Below are 5836 nucleotides of genomic sequence, written 5' to 3' on the forward strand. Positions count from 1 at the left end.
CCACTTGTGCGAGTCTCTGCCCCTACCCGTGGCGTGACGGCCGCTGGTGACAGGAGGCCCGGCTAAACGGCAGTAAACTACACGGTCGCCACTAAAGGCACCGCCAGGCACCAGAAGTCCAAAGATCAGCACACCGGAGCCTTGCTTCTCCCTCCCCCCTCAAGAGGAGCAGGGGAGACATCTTTCAACACCAGAACACCAGGCTCCGTCCTGCACGTCTCCCCGCAGTCAGTCGGCTCCTTCCAAGGAGGGCAGAACCTGCAAGCCCACCGACGACACACGACTCGGAGCAGAGCCTCCGGTGTTCCGACTCCGCCAGCCAGTTTCAAACACATCCATCCTCCAGGAGCCAGGTCCTACGGAGAGGCGTGCAGGGCGGGGAGAGCACGCCTGCGGGCAGCAACAAGCAGGGGATAATGCAAGGGGGCTCTGCTGCTCGCTCGGTGTACCGTGAAACTACGGCCTCTGCTGAGGGTCTGTCTTCACGTTGTGCAGTGAAGAACCGTGTTGCAGAAATCTGCAATAACTGCTGAGGAAAAAAAACAGGTTTTTTTATTTAGTCTAAGGAAATTTGCTTTAAAATAAAGCCTGATTTAATTAGGAAGAATGGTGCGTTTTCTCCCCTGCTACCATACCTTGACATAACTAGTACTAACAAGTAAAAAAACCTTACCATCAGTTAAGTTAATTGGAGGGAACTAACTTGATTTAAAAACAAAAAAGAAGTTCCCCAGCCTAGACAACGCTAGTTAAACATAGAGTCTCCCACATGTGACGTGCTTGATCTCAAGCAGCTTCAGTGATTCACAGCACAGAATTAAGGTATGGCTGTCCACCCACAAAACAAGTACATGAAATTGTTTCATAGCTGATCCACAAAAATCAAGGGTTTTCCGCTCTGGGTAAACAAGGCTTGCAGATTTAGCATACTTCAAAATCAATTTTCCTTTCAGTACAGAAAAGGTCTGCTGCAGAAACATATAAACAACATAATACGAGTTAGAAATACAGGTATATTGGTAGATCCTTTCCAATCCAGCCCTGGACACAGAAATTATCCCTAACCCAAGAAGAAAAGCATTTCAGCCATTTTATTTAGAAAAGTTAGGACAGCTGTCTCAAGGCCTTGCAGGAAATCTGCGCTAGCCCACACAGTCAATACTGTCCCGCTTAAACGGGTTCACCACTGTATCCTACTGCATGTCTGTGTCCGTACTTAGTCATTTCCCAAGGCATGGGTTACCTCTTGTAATCTCTGACACTTGCGAAATTCACATTTTTAGACAAGAGTGGCAACTACCTCATTCTCAAAGCGCAGGGATGAAAAGCGTTTCGTTGATTCTCTCAGACTAGAAATTCCTGTCATAACTTGCTAAGACCTTCTTTCGCCGATAGCTTTCCCTCCCCTACCCAGTGAACTGCTATTTCACATTCTTGCATATTCCAAGAAGACATGCCAGCAGCTGGATTGTAGAATGGGAAGAATACCTGTCAGGCAGCAGAGTATCATCGTTACCCACTGGTAACCAACCCTGCCCTGTGACTCCACCAGCCCTAACACTCCAACAGTCAGCAGACCATTAGTTTACACAGCTCTTATCTCATGGCCGTTTGGTTTCAAACCCAAACTATATTACCAAGTCATAACTCCACCCACCTGAATTTAGTCCAAATGCTTCAGGCATTTTTCTGAGTGAATCAACATGTCTCTTTATTGGCAAGCAAGGAGATTTATCGCATTTATCATCACTTGTAAAAGTCAAGTGTCTTAGAACAGAATACCAAGAAGAATTCAGCTAATGAGAAGTATTTCTGAAGTGAGAAGGGGGAAGCCTCGTGAGACGCAGGGTAGTATGCAAAGAATATTACACCTTGAATACGCATCCTATTCAGGTTCACATCTCAGTTCTGTTCAAAATTAGTGGCAAAATTCCCCATCGATATTGGTGGAATAAGATCAGTTCAGAGTTTTATATCTTTTCCACGGTGGCTAGGAATTTCCCCAGTGCGCACACTAAGGATTACAGTGAAGGACCACTGCGAGACATTTGCTGTGTAGACAGAAAAGCCAGCGTGATCGAGCGCAGGGGCCAGCCGTGGGTGGTGCAGAAGCCTAGGAGGGCAGGGAGACAGACGGCACGCTGGGCCGGAGGGCTGGCACGGGGCTCCCTGCTGAGGCACCCCGTGAGGGGCAGCAGTGCGGGGCAGCCTCTCGCTGGCTCCCACTCACCCCTGAGCTCAGAAGCAACTGCAGCTGCTGACTTGCAGAGCAGTAAAACACCAGCAGCGAGGTAAACATTGGCATCTTGTCTCTTCGGAAGACTGTCCCCCAGCGTCTTCTGACTCTTTGCTGGAACAAAGTTGTATTAAGAATACAACTTATTTAAGAAAGGAGAATACAGTCTCACACGGCACCACTGAAAGATCACTAACTGCTGGCTTAGAGACTACAGGAGCATCAGAACATCCGACATGTGGCCATCAAGTAACTCACTGTAATCTTAGGCAAGCCACCAAATTTATTAGGGTGTAGATTTCCCCGTTTCTAAGACAGGAATAATACTAACTTATTTAGCAAAAGATTTGCAACACTGACAGATGAAAACTGTACATCAGGACCAAAGTATTTGCCATACCAAAGGCCGATTAGAAGTACCAATAGCGCAGAGCTGCACTTCAGCCTTGTGGGCTAATATACAACAGTCTAATCTTTCCACTCAGATTTCAGAATACCAACTGCAGATGTCGCAGTATCTTATTTAATGAGGATTTCCAGCCGTCTCCCTATACTCCTTTATCTCTTATCCTCCTCTAGATTGGAGTCCCTGATAACCTTCCACAAGCCATCGTTGCAAAATGAGCACAGCAAGGGTCACAGGCTCTTTATCAACCCTCCAGAGCTCATTTTCCCCCCTCCATCTCCATCTCTGCTGGGAACATCTTCCTTTGCCAGTATTGTGACCATGCCACATGACCTTGCTAAATATTTCTACTTTCTGCCCTCTGACCTCACCAGTCTCACCATTCAACTGACCTGCACTTCTTATCCTCACCTTTAAGCCCCCATTCCTAACCTGATCTCCAATTATAATGTCCCCATTGACTGGCATCCTTGTCAATGTTTATTCTCTCTACATCAGAGTCAAATTTCTTCCCTGAGGTCTGCTGCAAGTTTGCCAGCTAAGCTTGCTCATTAGAATTTTAATCTGACATGCAGTTGTACCCAAAAACCTCCCAATTCTGAAAGGGTCCTGATGTGCAAGGTACCTTTCAAAGACCAAAGAGGACAGGGCTGCTGCCCCTTGTGATCAGTGATAGGACCCTCATAGTGGGACACATCTCAGGCTCTAACACCGTACAGTGGCCATCTCGTTTTGTTCCCATTCTTCCCCCATGCAGAATGACTGGCGTCGCCCCTCAGTCTTGCCATTTCTAAACTTCTGTTTTCTCTGAGGCAATGGATTTAATCTTGTACGGAGCAGAAGCATGTTGAACACCTTCGGGCACTATTAAAAACTAAATTGTGAATACAGTATGTGTTCGCTCGTTTCCTCTTTCACAGCTCCTGTTCCCAACATTCTTCTCCAGTCCCTCATAGAGACCCCGCAGTATCAACACTTCCTTATTTTTAACCATGCCAGACCAGCCTGGTTTTGTTGTTTGCACTATGCCTGCTTTTGGGGCAGAGAAACAGCCATATCTGAATTCCTACCTGAACAGCCAGTCTCTGTCTCGTACAGAGGAAACACAACCAACCGGCTGACAAACAGTGCAGTGCCTCGCTCCCGCGAAAAAGAGCAGCTCTTGCCTCGCAGCTGCTCCAAGCGCAGTCGTACCCTGCCTTCCTGCCCCATGTCTTTACAAGCATGCGCTCCCCTTTCTTCTCCCACCCCAAGCACTAGCTAAAGATATAAGCTGCACACGCAATGAAGGCCCAGCTTACTCCAGCTTACTGATAGGAGATCTATCTTTTGCTTATTCACTTGAGACCATGGAATCAGATTTACAAAGCATTTTCCCAGCCTTTCATTTAATTATTCTTCAAGTTTTCATTTGCCCCAGCTGAAGAAACCCAAAAGAAACAGCAACAGAACTGAATCGGTGAGAAAAGGAGCACCGATAAGAAGCTTTGTCAGAAGTGCGAGCAAATAAAAGTATCTACAGCATTTCGGTTCCACGGGCTAAAATATAATTAATTTCTTACAATAAAATCCAGAGGTTTTATGAAATAGTTCCTTTATAAAATAATGTATGCACATTTAGAATGTTATTGTAGTAACACTTGCTTGCCACTTCTAAGAAAATGAGTACACTTAGCACTAAAATTATATACAGCTGACAAGCTGCCAGCAAGTGTGTTTCTGTACATGAGTGCAGTGGGAGGAGAGTATCATGCGTGCTAGTTTGTCCTACATACATTTATTAAAACAGGTCCATATGAGATGCTTTCCCAGTGTAATTACACTAGCATCCTAGTGTAACTAGGATGTAACGTACTAGCACACCAAGCACAAACCTAGCTTATACTGGTAAAGGGAAGCTTCTGCCAGTGCTGCTTATTTTAGTAGCCCAGCCAGTGGGAAGCAAAATGTTGCTGGGATAAACGTATCTTTACTGGAGTCTTCTGCTATAATGGCTATATTGGTCTGAAATCACACCTAACCTAACACAGCTGGTACATTAATTGCAATACAAGCCAGTATTTCTGGTACTGTTGCAGTGTTTGCAGGGGCTGGAAAAAGAAATAACAGTTTTCTGGAGTTTGGTGCACAGACTCTGCTATCTGTTGTACAGGTGCAATGCTGCAAAATGTGGCCTGGAGTTATCTCAACATTAGTACTCACCATTTGGCAGCTGAAGTCCAACTTAAAAGTAATCAGCAGAACCAGAAATCAACTGTATTTTTGTTCTTAAAAGCAAGGTGGAGGAAAAGCAGTAGCCAACACTGCATAGAAGTAAAGATCACAAGTTTTGGGGAAAACTACAATGGAGAACCAAGTTCTTTTTATAAAGTTCCCAAACTGTACTGCCAAATTGAATTTCTAAAACTAAGACAAAATTCTTCCCAGAAAACATCTCAAGTCCTGCCCCAGCTTTCCTGAATACAAGCTGTTCGTTTCATCAAAGACTTCAGGAGTTTGTCCTTTATTTGTGTATCCATGCACGCAAAATTAAGTTGGAACAGGACCTCACAGGTAATGAAGTTTGTGTTCACATCTCATCAACTGAGGACCTCAGGAACTCACACTAAATGCAATTTGCTGTCATTAGTGCTGTAAGCTAGTAGATTATTATTCTCCTCTGACCATTTGCTTGCACCAGGTGGACTTCCTAGCCACAGCTGTACTGAGTTCCAGCTTGATTTCCAGCTCTTTGTAGCACAGGATATTCCAGGGTGCTTTCCTCTACTCACTACTCGGCACTAGTCTTCCTGTACATTTCTTGAACGCTGTTCCCGGAGGAAATCCTGTGAGATGCGGGTCCAGATTCCCAGACTGCGGCAACGCAGAGACGGCTGCAAGAGCCTGTATGAGGCAATGCAGTGATGAAGCACAAGCATGGCTGACCTACAGTTGTGTCTGCGAAGGGATGCTGAGAGGATGCCGGTTTTGGGAAACAAGCAAAGTGTCATAAAATGATCAAGCAGACTTCTATCCTTAGTGTGTTTTTAGTAGTACCTACCAGCCTACCAAATGCATCAGGGAGCAAGGAACGGAAAGCAATGAAAAATTGCAGTGGAAGGACTAAAAAGAGTCAGTAGCATCTGCAGAAAGCTTCTGCTCTGTCCTGTGCTCCTCTCAGCAGCCACAGGCTAGGTGGGCTCCATGGCTGAACC

This window comes from Pygoscelis adeliae, unplaced genomic scaffold (assembly GCF_000699105.1).
Source record: "Pygoscelis adeliae isolate BGI_AS28 unplaced genomic scaffold, ASM69910v1 Scaffold71, whole genome shotgun sequence".
NCBI lineage: Eukaryota > Metazoa > Chordata > Aves > Sphenisciformes > Spheniscidae > Pygoscelis > Pygoscelis adeliae.